This window comes from Ischnura elegans, chromosome 13 (genome assembly GCF_921293095.1).
Source record: "Ischnura elegans chromosome 13, ioIscEleg1.1, whole genome shotgun sequence".
Classification (NCBI taxonomy): Eukaryota; Metazoa; Arthropoda; class Insecta; order Odonata; family Coenagrionidae; genus Ischnura; species Ischnura elegans.
Window position 1 is genome coordinate 19,851,417 of NC_060258.1, and position 15,562 is coordinate 19,866,978.

Below are 15,562 nucleotides of genomic sequence, written 5' to 3' on the forward strand. Positions count from 1 at the left end.
TTCAGGTAAATCGTATTTCCGTTCTCGAAGCAGGTAGCGGTCGTGCAACATATTCCATACATTGTTATGAAACCAGATCCAACGACTTTGTAATACTTATCCCTTAATTTCTCGTTCCACATGCTTAGGAAATATACCCGTCCGTTCATCTCGTAGTCTTAGTTGGTTGTGAGGAGAGGCTATACCGCAGTTCCCTCTGATTCAACGCATCGGAGTTGTTAGGTAAGAACTATTTCTTGTTATCTCTTCTTCATGGATTGGTTTTCCTTGCTTTACTTTAAATTAGGAACTCGGGTCATTATATTTAGTTTAGATGGGGGGTCGCACTTTCCCCGTCGTAACCATTCATTCCTACCATTCCTACCTTCCGGGGCAAGTGTGACCCCGTTGCCTGGGGTAAGTGCGACCCCCTGCCGCACTTACCCCAGGATACGAGGTTGAAGTATGGATTGAATTTTTAGCTTCTGTCTAACAGTTCTTGCGTTAAACATTTAGTTTCTGTCTGGCAGTTCTTGCGTTAAACTTTCTTAAATAAATGTTGCAAAACACCGAAGTTTATAAAACTAGGTCTTTTATTTAGAGTCCTCTCATTAACTCTTATTTTGAAGGTTTATCTGATAAAGATAGCTAACTTCAGTTTGTTGATTGATTATGATAGGGCATTGGATATCATGTCTTCTGACGAGGAGGATGTAGGCGACATGGTATTAATGCCTGAAACAAAATAGCATGAGTCGAAAAAGCTTAACAAATTCGGTAACTATAACATTCAAAGTGGAGATTGGATTCTGGCTAGATTCAGCAGCAAAAAGTCAGTTGCTCACTATGTGGGGAAAATTCTGGAGATTAATGAATAAGGTGATGCCGTGGTTTGCTTTTTGAGGACATTTTTGGAACTGAAATAAGTTTCACCTGTCCATGGAATGAGGATTCCAGCGAAATACCTAGGGAAGGTGTTGTAAAAATATTACCGAAGCCCCCTGTCGGCCGTCGACCGGCCGGCTTACAAATGTTTTTTTTTTCAAAAAGTATTTCAAATACTGTTTTAGAATTCAAACTCCCAAGTCACAGGTATTGTGCACTTCAATTTTGCCCAGCCCTACTTACATAATATACTTGAACTGCTCTCAGAACTAGCTATGCAATCATTGCAAGAAAGGCTGTTAACTTCCACCTCACCGTCCTCCTCAAGAACTCGTGCCTCCACATAATAGGTTGTGCTCGGGGCACACACGAGCTCGAACGATACATTCGTTTTGATTGTGCGTAATTTGCACGCAACCAATGGCAGTCTAAACATATGTTTAGACACTGTGGTTTAGAGTGCCAATGGCGTCGTCAGCGTAATCTTCTCGTCCGACCCTATTAAATGTAATTTCATTGCTAAATTTCATAAACACATTTAATATGTATTTTACAAGAGCCGGTGATATTATATTTCCATAGCTATGCATCTTCACTCCCCGGCTTTCAGCACGCATGTAGCAATTTCTGTTGCTTATGTAAATAAACATTGCTGCCGTTGTAATTTTCGGCAAGTTTCCGGTGTCAGCCTTGGTGAAACCAGGTTCCGTGGCGTTTGCTTTTTACGATAAAACCTCCGAAAGATATATAAGAAATAAAACCTCACTTAAAGTCGTTAAATAAACAGAAAAATTTGGTGACAATGCGCAACGCCACTGGATTTCCCACACGATTGCATGAGCTGACGTCACTTTCCGGCTGGCCAATGGAATTACGTTTTGAAGTGGGTGTGTTTTTGGAACTGTTTCGGTCATTTCTTTTGTAAATTCTTAAGAAAATATGTGAAATAAGTGCGTTAAAATGGCCTTTATGACATTTTTACTATATTTTACGATTTTTAGCTAGTATTTGAAGGGATATTAAAATTTTGTCCAGAGACCTATTGGGACAGCATGCCGCTTTATTGGGCCATGAGGCGGCTACATATATGTAAGTATATGTATATGTAAATATATATGTATATATAAGAGTCCCAGTCAGGCCACATTATTTTAAATAGGTTATTGAAGGATTTTTACCCAGAAAATTCCTATTTCCCTTTTAGGTGTCTTCTTTGAGAAAGATAGGAGGCTCCAGTGTGAAAGAAATCATTGTCAGGGCAAGTTTGCTGAGAAATGAAGTAGCCCAGGAATTCAGCTGGTTGGGAGCTAAAAGAAAGAGGGTGTTTAGCTCGTTGAAATTAAGGAGAGTTATTGATGGTAAATGTCCAGCTTGTCTTCGAGTCCAGGGTTCAAGTTAAACTTGATTATCTTCCTATCGTTGTGTGTAAACTTATTTGTCTTCATTCTTTACAGATATAGTACTTAACCAGGATGCTACAGCCACCAAATCCAGTGTGGAGGTCATAGTGAAGGGTTGGCTGAAACATGCCAAGGCAAGGCACGAGAGAGAGGTGTAAGTATTCATTAAATATGGGTTTAGGCAAGGAGAAATGATTTTGGAGTGGATATATTTTGGCAAGTTGCTCCTCAAAATGAGGCTAACAAAATTTACTAACTCTTGATTTACTTTGTGGTTTGCAGATTTTACTATTCATACTATTTTACTATTTACAGAAGTTCTAAAAAATTTGTAGCACAATGATAATAACGTCAATTTCCTCCTCAAAATGAAATTGCCTACTAATTAATTCATGAGCTCCAACCATCCCATATGTAATGGACAATATGTAATATTCGAGGTATATTCATACTATTGCCTAAATCAAATCATTTCAGCTTCATTTTTACTTGCTAAATGCACTGAATAATTTCAATCATGGTTAACCGGTAACACATACTAACTTATTGTGTTCATCCATCAATTGAAATGAAAAAATATTTTCCAGATACATGTTAAGGAAAGCAAGAAGCAAAAGAATTTCTTTTTTACATAAATCAGTGAATGCATTTCTCTAGCACTTCATTTCAGAAAGAACTAATTAAACACAATGTGCAATTAGTTAAGTATTGTCTCGAGCTGGCTAATTAACCTGCAAGAACATTGAAATTTGAGTAATTTTATGGACTTGTAGACCTTTCTTGGTATGATTCAATTGTGTATTGAGTTTAAGTAGGAGTGTAAGAAATACCATGCACAATCTTCCTCACAACTTCCTAACAAAGTATTGTCGATGCAATGTTTATGAGTGGGCACTTAAATATGGGCAAAGTGTCAGCCAGTATAGTCCTACTTCCCCTCCATTCCCACTGTAATTTTTTTTGGCGAACCCTTTTCATCCAAAATTGTAATATCATTTAAGATTTCACAATTTGATTCACCTCATCCATGTCCCATTTACAATTTGCCAGGACCACAATTTGACTACATATATTATAAAAAATTTTGTAATATCTTGCTTTATATAATCGAGCTTACTTGTATAAGCGAGCTCTTAGGCTCTCTCCCCTTATGAGATTATCTGTGAATACTAATATGAAATTTAAAAGTTAAAATTCACAATAGGTTATTATTTATAGTAAAGTATTCCATGTAAAATTGAAGATTATCACCAATCAGCTGATTTGTATTCAATCTGCGAATATTGGTGGAATTAAAATTAGAATTACAGAACTTTTAGGATTTCATTTTAGACATTGAATGTCTCTCATGAGTGTAGAAATAGAATATATTGGTATGTGTAGAATGTTTGCAATCAAGGTGACCATTTACTGGGAGGATCTTTTAACTACGGAAAGGTTTTTGTTAGTAGTGAAAATGGCATGATATTTGTGACAGATACATGTGCAAAAATATAGAGGGTTAAAATATGAAAGTTCTAACGGATTTTTAAAAGTGTTATGCCATTTACCTTCTATTATTTAGGCATCATTTTTAATTTGACAGCTTATCTACCTTTGCTATTCTTGGGAATGTTAGGAATCTTTCTTAATTACGTCTTTAAACACATACCTTTTTTATTTGCTTGGGTTTCTCTGATTACCTTATAGCCTTTAGTATTTACCATTTCTGTTGTTAGCCAATGTGCAATCCGACAAAAATATTGCAGTGTTGCTTACATTCAGGCATCAATGTAGAGGTAATAGTATGGATATTAGTGGCATAATTTCGCCCAGTATTGTTTTTTGAAATAATACGCTGGCTAGTTACTATACAAGTTTTAGTTTTTTCCCATATCTATGAGCTTGAACTTCCGTAATTAGATCAATATGGTTCATTTCATGAATTTTTAAGTGATATGTAAGAGACTTCTATTTGAACAAATTATAAAAGATATTCATTGAACCTTTTATTTAATTTCATTTGCTTTGCATAAATGCTAATTATGTAAGACATACTCTCCTCTCCTGTATGTATATTCTAGATTGATTTTTCTTTTTATCTATCTTTAGGAAACCCAAAAACTCAAGAACAGTGAACTCTGGTCCCACGCCATCTGATACTGAAAGTGAAAGCTGATTTGTATGCATTTTGAATATATATTTACGGAATTAAAATTGAAACTACACAATTTTTAGTGTTTCATTTTAAACATTTAATGTCTCCCATGAGTGTATGAATACAATAGTTTAATAGAAAGCATGCAATCAGGGTGACCATTCACCAAGAGGATCTGCTAATATGTGTTAAAATTTAGTCTCTGGAATTATGTATGAATTTTTACTCTATCCAGGAGTTTCAAAATCTTATTTTTCAAATTCATTTCACTTGAAATTTTGCCGGTTCATCGCCCATTTTATGTCCATGTATACTTAACAATGTATTAATTACATTTTAAATTATACTTCGTGGAAAATATTTTTTTCCATATATGTAACGATTTTAATTATGACAAGATGCCAATTGAATTTAGTGTAGCATTTCTATATTTGAGTGCAAGATCCTAAGTTAGGAATTCAAAATAATACATATACACATATATGTATGTACCTTTATTTATTATTCTTATTTAAATATGAAGTCATTTTAGGTATTTTAAAATTCTTATCTATCGCACTAATCATGTAAAATTAACCTGGAATTTTTGAAAAAATTTCCATGGAAAACCTGGAATTATGCATGAATTTTTCTGCTTTGATTGGATGGACACCCTGGTAATACTATTACCTAGCTGGCCGATTTCACTGTTTTATGCCTTCTTCAGAGGCCATTCACCTTTTATAAACCACTGTTTTGACTATTCCTCAGTCTCTGGAGTGTGAAGTAGTGTGACTATATTTTGCCAAGAATGATGTATCACTTTTTAGGAGTCCAAAAGGAACCTCAAAATCTTGCAGCTAGCCATGAGATATTTTTGTATGTCCCACAGTGGTCACATTGGTGGATGTGACTTATGTCCTTGTGACTTCACAGTTAACATTCAGATAATCTCTTTTTGGTATTCATGGGATGTCCTAGAAAGGTCCTGTGGGTATGTCTCCACGACGTCATATTTATAGAACATTTCGTTATCCGTGGGATATCCCATTCTGGTCAGTGGGAAATTGAGTCCATCCCAGGGACGTCACAATATCCTGGTGGGATATACCAGGGATGTCCGTAGGATGTCATTTTACTGTGTGGATTGACACTTGGCTATCCCTATGACGTACATGGGAAGTCATGGGATGTCCCAGGGAGGTCCTGTGGATACGTCCCCACGACGTCATATTTATAGCACATTTCGTTATCCGTGGGATATCCCATTCTGGTCAGTGGGAAATTGAGTCCATCCCAGGGACGTCACAATATCCTGGTGGGATATACCAGGGATGTCCGTAGGATGTCATTTTACTGTGTGGATTGACACTTGGCTATCCCTATGACGTACATGGGAAGTCATGGGATGTCCCAGGGAGGTCCTGTGGATACGTCCCCACGACGTCATATTTATAGCACATTTCGTTATCCCTGGGATATCCCATTCTGGTCATTGGGAAATTGAGTCCATCCCAGGGACGTCACAATATCCTGGTGGGATATACCAGGGATGTCCGCAGGATGTCATTTTACTGTGTGGATTGACACTTGGCTATCCCTATGACGTACATGGGAAGTCATGGGATGTCCCAGGGAGGTCCTGTGGATACGTCCCCACGACGTCATATTTATAGGACATTTCGTTATCCCTGGGATATCCCATTCCGGTCAGTGGGAAATTGAGTCCATCCCAGGGACGTCACAATATCCCGGTGGGATATACCAGGGATGTCCGCAGGATGTCATTTTACTGTGTGGGATGTCAACACTATTTAAGACATTATCGCAATTAGAAAGAGAAGATGCGCCAAGTACTGGCCCCAAAAAAGAGGACCGTTGGGGAAACGGAGTGGTACATAGAAGAGAAGAATATCTCCAACTATGCTTTAATTCCCTGTGTAGCTGGGACATCGGAAAAAACAGCAAGAATTCTTGGAAAACATAATATAGGGTTGCAAGTTTTAACCGTGTTATGAAGACATCATCCCCCAATGCAAGGCCAGGGACCGCATGCCAATGAATATCCAAAACGGAGTGTACAAAGTTAAGTGCTCTTCCGGTGGCTCATACATATTGACCTATCCTCAAGAGCCATGATATACAGAATGCAAGAACACCTATGGCCGACCAAAAATAGACAATAGGGAAATTGCATACTTTTTAGAAACAGTATGCTGATATACTACAGTAAACACTTAGTACCGCAATTACTTTTTTCCGCTTAAAATTCAGTTTATATACTAGAAAATGACTCCCAAAAGTCTCCCGAGTTTCGCGGGCTAAAAAATACCGCCCCCACAAATCATAGGCCGTGACGTCATAGTTCAGTAGGAGTCCAAGATCCAAGCCCAGTAACTGCAGGTTTGGAAGAGCCACGTTGCGTTTAAAGGAGAACATGGGTGAAATAAGGAAAAATTATAAGTGGTGCATTGTTCCTCTGTGCAATAACGCCCCAGAAAAAATTTTCGTCTGCATTCCCATGGAGGAAATTAGAAGAAAAGCCTCGATGCATCCCGTCTGTCGGGATGAGCGTTACGGAAAAATAAGAGTATAATAAACGGAATGATAAACCCGTGTGCTATGTGAGCGAAGATAACTTTAATATAAATAATATTTCCATATTTCATTGACTGAATAACTTGAAACTGAGATTTTTCGATAATTCGGCCGCCGTAGAATAAAAACTCAACTTCCGAACAAAAATCGAGATAGGTGTTTCTCGATGGTTACGATCGTTACGATGGACTCAAATTATTAAGGCACTTGTTCAGTTTCAGTTACGGAAGGACATAGAAAATTCCATGATGTTTAAAATCAAGGGAGGAAATATGAAAATATAGAGCAACGTTGATCCTCATGCATTCGAGTGCCAGCCAAGAAGACAGCGTTTTCTTCTACTGTCGGCGTCAAAATGATGTGCCGCTGTACTTTGCAAATTTATATCCTGGCTTCATTACATGCTATAATAATGAACTATACGTCATTTTAAAGGAAATTTTATCCTAAATTCTGATTTATTTTTTTACAAAAATATTGAAAAATGTAGACACGGTCAGTGCAATAAATGACTCCGCGCACCGAAAAATTAGCCGTTTTGTCAACTTCATGAACTTTGCAACTCAACCTAAGGAAAACTACTTCGTATACAGCATTCATCTTCCACATTAATTTACACTCATCAGTGCGGATTAATAAAATGGCTTTTGGGTATTTTTCGAACTTATATTTTGTTATAAATTAATGAAAATATTTAACATTATCTTGTCCCATAGTTTACCCCGGAAGATAAAGGAAGTTGTAGATGGAAAAAGAATGGAATCCAGAGGTGGTCACAAAAAATTAATCGCAGCATTCTTTGATTTTATTCCTACCGTTGCTTGCTTTTAAAAAAAAAAGTTGAGTCACACGAGGAATGTTCCGCGGCCTTTGATTTGGAAACTATGGAGATAACAAGAGGACATGTGTGGATCAGCAATTTCCATTTAGTTGGTTGTCAGGATAAACCAAGGATCCAATAAATGGTTGTCAGGCCATCGTATAAAGATAGGACTGATGTGCACCACAAGGGAAATGGGGTGTTTGAGGGAAAGTCAAACCCTAAGTTGCCCAAAGAATGTGCAGTTCTATGTTGCTCTTTCCCCAGTTAAAACCAAATAGAAATTGGACTGGGATGATATTTTCACCACGGGTTCCAGTGATAGTGAGAGTGCAGGTGATCACGGTCATCGTCGAAGGTCATCCCTCTAGGATTTCCGATACGGAATTTTTAAGTGACAACCGATCGCAATGGCGATAAGCTCGCCTTTAGAGTAGGTATCAGATATATCGTGAAAAAAGCTCCCAAAATGTATTAAAGACTCTGTTTGGAAAATATTCACATTTTACTGCTGCTTTACGAAGGATTTCATTACCTAAGTAACTTATTAACACCTGAAGACGTTGTATTTATTATATTGATCGGAGTGCGATTAACCGATTCTTTCTGCAGAATAGGAAGTGGCTTCAGGGTTTTTGAGTCACACGATGGTAGATTGTGATGGAAGTTCGTCTATATTATCGCAACTAAATTGAAAAATTAATAGTCTGGCTTCCTTAGAGCTTCCTGTCGCCCTCCAGGTAAGGTATTTTTAAGTTGAAAGTATCATCGACAGCTTCGAGGTGGAAATAAGTTCACCATAAGACTCTCTACCGGACTGCCAAAAGAATACACATTTCACATGAGTATACGCTTTCGCCAATATTATACGCAAGTCTCGCTTTGTTATGAACTATAAAACATTTCAGATGCATATCAGCTACCTTTCCATTTCTCGACATCGACTTTCGGCGCCAACGAACTCTACAGTTTCACTAAAATACCCTGTTATCATGATGGAATCAGTTACAGGAAGGATCAGTAACTTGCTAGGATCAGCCTAGGAATAACCATATTCCTTCATCTTTACGCAATCTATCGCTTTCAATGGAGGAGAAATAGATCAAATAATAGCCCTGAAGTCACAATGAACAACTCCGATACGTCTGCACCTCAATAAATGAATCATAACCACGCCGTCGCTTATATTCAAGTATGCAACCTCTACTATGGCCGTGCCGCTGTGCCTCCTCGTACTGAACAATGACGTCATTTTTCTACCAGCCAATCATCGGGCGTTTTCGCTTCTCACTTGCATTTGAAAATTCTCGTGAACTTCGATGCATTAAATATCGCAAACCACGTCATAAAATAATAAAAAAAACTTTCACCGAGGTATGCAAACATATATTTTTTATAATTTTGGGGCTTTGATTATATCTGAAATATATACAAGTTTCCTAATAGGAGGTAATGAATACAGGTACGATCGCCCGATAAAAGTGAAAATGTTAGCAAGGCATTTGCGAGCCTACCGTTCAAACAACTCCTCCTTCACTACACCGTCACAAAGAAAAGGTGTAGCTTCGTCGATCACTTGAAAACCACCTACGGGTCGGAATGAGTGTCATGTTAATGTATGAATGGAATGCCAGCTGTAACAAAAATGTAAAATTGACATCATTATGAATTAAGTAAATGAAAACGTTGATATCTTACCCTCCCTTTTCTTAAGAAGCCATCGGTTGATGGCTGCTAAATGACGCTGATAAATGAAGTTTCCCCATAGTGATGGGGCTGGGATTGAGGTTAACAAAACCACCCTAGAAGATAAGCAAGTAAGGCGGAGCAGAATTCTGTGCAAATTACTCCTCAGTTGGTGGCATGCTAAATCCCTCCTTATGTCGTTGGATCCAATTAGAAGCAGAACAGGTCCACGAAGAAGCACCCACGGGGAAGCGGCCCGCGTACAGAAGTACTCGCCCCAATTCCGTCGTGTTTTGGCCGCAGACGCGTAGCCCAATGGTCGCTGGACGAGTGATTGATGGGTCGCTCACGAAAGACCCGTTCGAAAAGAACGATTCGCATAGCGAAACAAAAGACACATGAATCATTGAGCAAGAAAAGTGGATCACAATAGGGTGGTTTCCTATTATTTTTTTACTGCCTAAAACGAAAGATTATTACTCCTGGAGTACGTATTTTACGCATTTATATTTTTAAATGACGATATCTATTTTTTGCGATTAAATGAAAATTTTAAAGCGCGCGAAAAAGCGACGGCTAAGTATGAATGCCAGGAGAAACCCGTGTGACATCGTTCTGGTTCCCGCTGCTGCAAGTGAGGTGACCTTGGGGCGAGGCTTTGAGCGCTGATACGACGCAGGATGCAAGCAGGATACCCTGCTAGCAAGTAGCGCTTGGCCTAAACAAGGATTATAATTACCTTATCAAACGAAGGAAACTCTCCGATCTTCGTGATTATTAAGAGATGTTTCCCTGAGCTCTGTGCCTTATGCATGCATTGGTAATCTCAGACGATGTAAAACTCCTGTCTACTCGTGTAGAAACTAGGTCCCTGTGACGTCACGTGGAGTGGCATCGCATGGGCGCCAATCTGGCCTTTTTCAAATGTGGGTAAAATTTACCCTTGCCATTCGTCCAAATCGGTATTTCTAAAACCAAATAATTGGTATATAATGAATACAGTGATGGTGGGTAACGAATTGCAGTCAATGCCTTTCGTTTTCTTTGATGAAGGAAACTACCCTACTACTAAAAAGTAGTTCGGAAGCACATAAAAATCAGTGGTTATAAAGCAGGTAGATGACAATTCCAAACTTACGCAGCAGCAATATTTCCCAAGGTAAGAAAAAGATGAATTTTTTTCTAACTTTTACTACTTTTTAATTTTCTATATGTCATCCGGGGCTGAGACGAATCCAAAGAACCTAATATCATCAAAATCGGTACAGCTGTTCTCGAGTTATAAGTGTTCTAACTAACACGATTTTCGACTTTCTTTTATATACATAGAATTCAATGGGTCCTTGGTGAATTAATAAAATTGAAGCACCCCAGCACATTGAATGTTTAAACTTGCTTCCATAATAATAACGTATTGAAGAGCGACTGCCATGTAGTGAAATCCATAGCCAAAGGGAAAAAAAACTTTGAGATTACGTTAGAGGTAAGGATGGATTCATCTTAATATAATGAGTCTACTGAGTGAACACTACTGGAGAACATTCGTATCCCGTATATATTAACCATTAAATTGGGCTTGACACTGTTTCTTTTAATAAGTTTTGAATTGAGATCGTTTGAATGAAATGACTGACATACTCAAGCGCATGGGCGTACCCAGCGGGGGGCAGGAGGAGGCAGCTGCCCCCCTAGAAGCAAAAGTAAATGTATTTCAAAGCGGAAGTTGGGAAAAAATTGCTTTAAACCTCAGAAAAGTGATATTCTAATACATGTAATAAAAATAAAAATATTTTTCCAGGCAAATAATTTAAAAAAAACAATAAAGTGCTGTTATAATGTTTTGAAATTTTTTTCCCATAACCTTGACTGTGTTACAACTTGAACGACTTCGGCTTGCCCGCCTCTATTCTCGATCCTGGGCACGCCGTTGCTCAATCCATAATACACCATTTAAGAAGGTACGTCGAGGTAATCGTAGATTAATGCCCGAGAACGCCTCTTTCTTAGAAGAATACTGTGATGCGCGTGGAACCGATGGACGCAAGTTTGAGACAGGGCGACGGCATATTTATTTTCAGCTGATATGTTATGATTTATTTATTTATTTTCCAACAGCAGCAGCCAATTTACAATACTAATACAATAATTTACGATAAATAATACGATTATTTACAATAATATACAGCAATAATACACAGTGGTAATATACAGAATAATATACAGTAATAATTTACAGTGATAATTTACAGTGGTATATGAAATGTAAATGGTATAAAGTTTGTAAAATATAAGAGGGGAGTGTGACAACGAAGAAGGCTAGACAAAGTAAAGTGAACAAGAGAAACAAGAACAAGAGAACGACATGTCAAAGAACCAGGAGAATGGAGGCCCGTCTGCGGATTTTATGGAGGCTGTCAAAAAAGAGGTCGCATTCGGACGCAACTTGATTTCCGGGAAAACGGGTAAATCTTGCAAGAGGACTGTTGAAGTCGAAATTGGTTGCATGGTATCTGCGGCTCAAAATGTCACGGGATCTAGTAGTAATAGGGATTCTGATTTCGATTTCAGGTAGGAGTACCGAGCAGTTTACGTAGCCATTCATAACTTTAACCAACAGGACTACATCGGCTACGTCACGCCGCAAAGGCAAGAGGTGGATGATTGAGATCCCTGGATAGGTCTTCCGCAGGAGAATCCATATTGCCGAAACCCATTTGTGAATGTGTGGAGTTTATGTACTATGGGGAAAAAAGGTATCCCAACAGAGTTTGTGCCGCCACCATCGCTTCGCAGAAGAATGGATTCCTTTTCTAACGGTATATAATCCTTGGAATTAGACTAGGGAAATTCAAATACGGTCTTTTTTCAGCCACCAAGGTCGTGACGGTGAATTTACTAGCCTCGAACCGAAGTTCGATTGTATTTCGTACTCCTCTCTAGAATGCTGGCGCATCCGATGTCCTTAGGAATTGTGCCTTTTTCCTTTTAACCGCTCCCCCTAACCCTCCTTACCGTTCCTTCTTCGCACCTACTCCGGCACTCGTAATAGAGCACTCTGATAGCCCATCGCTCCACTTACTCATTTTCTCGTCTCGTAAATTTTACGGGATAAATATTCGCTAGATGTAATCTGCAAGGCAGCAATGGCGAGGAGATATTTTGAGCATCAGGAATTACTCTAAATACACTGGTCAACAAAAAACTTTTTTTTTCTATCCTAGAGATGTTGTTGGGTGACCATCGAGGGGCTTTTCGTCCTGATTCCAAATCTGGGCTCAGATGTTTTCTATCACGTCTAATTTCTTTAGGACAACCGAACTAAATAAGGGTTCAAGAAAATTTCAGCAAATAAATCGTGTTTTTGAAAAATGTAAAAAAAGTACTTTCAAGGGATGGTAGGATCGGATACCTTGGATCCAAATATCCGCGGATATTGCCCTTCATCGGATGCATACATCGGATCCAAAGTCGCAGAAGACATCGGATCTGGATCCGAAATTTTGAATCATAGCTTCAGTGAATGCAACGCGCAATAAGGGTGGAAAGAGTTCCGATTCTATCTTCGAATGAGCCATCGCATGCGATTCTTGTCCTACTCATGAACCGTTTTGCTTGAAAGCTCTCGCAGAGGTTACGTAGAAGAAGCTCAGCCGTGGAATATAAAAATAGCAAAATACGACTGGCACACAGTGTGACTCTTCCCAAGAGATTGAACAATCATCGGGGGAATGTCAGCGAAAGAAATTTGAAAATGCATTTGGATCCGAAAATATCCGATCCGAAAGATCCGGCTCCGAAAATCAAGGATCCGATCCGAATCCGGATCCGATAAAAATCCTGGATCGGTCCATCCCTAGTACTTTCAAAGGATTTTCTTGTTTATTTAGCATCTGATAAGTCCCCATTCAGAATCAATAAGTAACCATCTAACGTGTTGCTGAAATTTCCTTGGTTCTATTTTTCCAAGTGTAAAATATTTCGGCCGAAACGCTCACTGTGTTCATCTCTAACAGAACTGAGGTTTGGTGGAAAAAGGGAGGGTTTGAGTCGAGAAAATCAATTTTTAAATTCATATTGCAGCACATATTTTGGTACGATTTAATTTCATTAATATAGCCACCAGATCACGATAATTTTCAGCCATGATACTTCCTAAAATATGTTCAGATACATTTTTAAATGCGTTCCACGCGCTTTTCTCCGTCGACCTAACTTACTGTTGACAGTCCGAGTCCTTCAATTCTTAATCTGTGGCCCAATGCATATTCCTTATTTGATCTTTGCCTCACTTAATTAAAGGACTTTTTGTTTCAAATTAGTAAAACCATTACCTTTATTGTCCATGGCTTCAACAAAATTTAAAAAGTCCTTATTTAATATGCAGAGGTGGAAAAAGAATATTTTTTTGGATCGACCAAAGGCGGAGAAAGGATATTTTTGGATCCAGGCACGAGTTCTTTACGTTCCGGACAAATTTTTTTCTAGTAACAATTTTTTCGGTCTCTGATATCCCATTCGCAGACGAAGCAACAAAATTTCGCATAGCCAACCTGCAATCCTAGTAAGATAGAAATTACTTAAAGTGGCCACAGATTTTCCATTTATATTTTTTGGTAGTAATTTTTTTCTTAAAGTAACTGCATATTCTCGTAAGATTCTTTCACTTCAGTTTCATGAGTTAACAGTATTGATGGGAGCTCATTTTCATTATGCAAGAGATTAGCCTTTAAAATAACCTAGGAGGAATGAAATTAGAAACGCTAATCATCTTTGTTTAATTAAAATTTAAGAGTATCCATAACAGAGGGAAGATCACTGCAAAAAGCAAAACTTTTTTGAAGAAGAAACCAAATCAAATTCGTCATGGAGAGGAGCGGGACATCAAAAGTTTCGCATTTGGATCCAACAAATTTCAACCCTTTAATCGTGATCCTAAGATGTTACCCTCCTTTTTGGATAAAATTTAAATCGTGCAGTAGATCATTAAAATCCTCTTGCGTTATAAAATGAGGTCCAGCAGATTTACTCGGTCCAAAATTTGGATCCTTCGAGTCTCCGAATCCATCATTATCACGGTCTTCATTACTTTCTGAATCTTTGCTAAGATAAAAATACTCCATTGCTTTCGGCGCTTGTAAATTTTCGGAGTGAGGGAACGGTAGTGTCGCTGATTCATAGTTGTCTGGGTATTTTACTGTGTGTTTTGACTTCGTTGTAATTCCTTTCATTTTTGAAATTGAAATATGATCTGCCAAATCATGGGGACGGCAAATTCCTTACGACGTTTTCCCTTAGTCCAACCAGTAAGAAGCCCTACACTGGTGCCACACAACACATAGGGAGCCCATCCTTTATCTTGGCCACCCAACAGGCAGCCAAAATAAAGCTTATAACCCTGTCTGAGAAAGGGAGTAATTTTCCACCTTTGAGCCTTAAAAGTAATTTCACCGTATACATAATAAAAGTCATCGGAATGGTTCACGCACTATCTGCATTCATATACGTGGCCCATCGAATATACACCTTGACTGTCTTGTTTACCTTAAGAGAACGATTCCTATGGCCCGTGGTGATTGTTATCGTTTCGTTGAGATAGGCGAAGGAAATTTCAGAGGAGCGTTCCCATTGTGCGCACATGATGCCGTCGAATTCGCCCCAATTCTATAAGGAGTCCATCGCGAGTCACGCTCTGGGTTGCGGGAGACTCAGTAGTAGGTCGCGTATTTGGACGACGAATATAGGAAATGGTTTGCCTTGTTTGAATTTCCCTCATTCACCAAAGAATAGCAACCTACTGGAAAGGAAACCCAAGAAGCCGCGGAGCGATAGTGGCGGCACAAACTTTGTGGGGATACTTTTTTCCCCCATAGTACATGGCAACCGTCTTCCTTTCAAGTTCGAATCATTTTAGCTCTTCTTTACGGGCGCACACCCTGTTGTTGTCGAAATCATGTGTTGCCATGGAATAGGGTAGTTTCCTTCAACAAAGAAAACGAAAGGCATTGATTGCGATTAATTATCCACCATTATTTTATTCATAATATACAAATTATTTGATTTTAGAAGTACCGTTTTAGA

At 38.6% G+C, this 15,562-nt stretch overlaps 1 long non-coding RNA gene across 2 annotated transcripts; it reads left to right on the forward strand.

Annotated features, from left to right (window-relative positions):
* The first annotated feature begins 2,101 nt into the window (after positions 1-2,101).
* LOC124170289 lies at positions 2,102-4,465 on the forward strand. Of its 2 annotated transcripts, none has more exons than XR_006867417.1 (3): positions 2,102-2,222; positions 2,319-2,418; positions 4,356-4,465. It is a non-coding gene; the product is annotated as an uncharacterized LOC124170289 (long non-coding RNA). The 2 variants fall into 2 exon arrangements; XR_006867418.1 differs by lacking the exon at positions 4,356-4,465 and adding an exon at positions 2,852-2,939.
* The last annotated feature ends 11,097 nt before the right edge of the window (positions 4,466-15,562 follow it).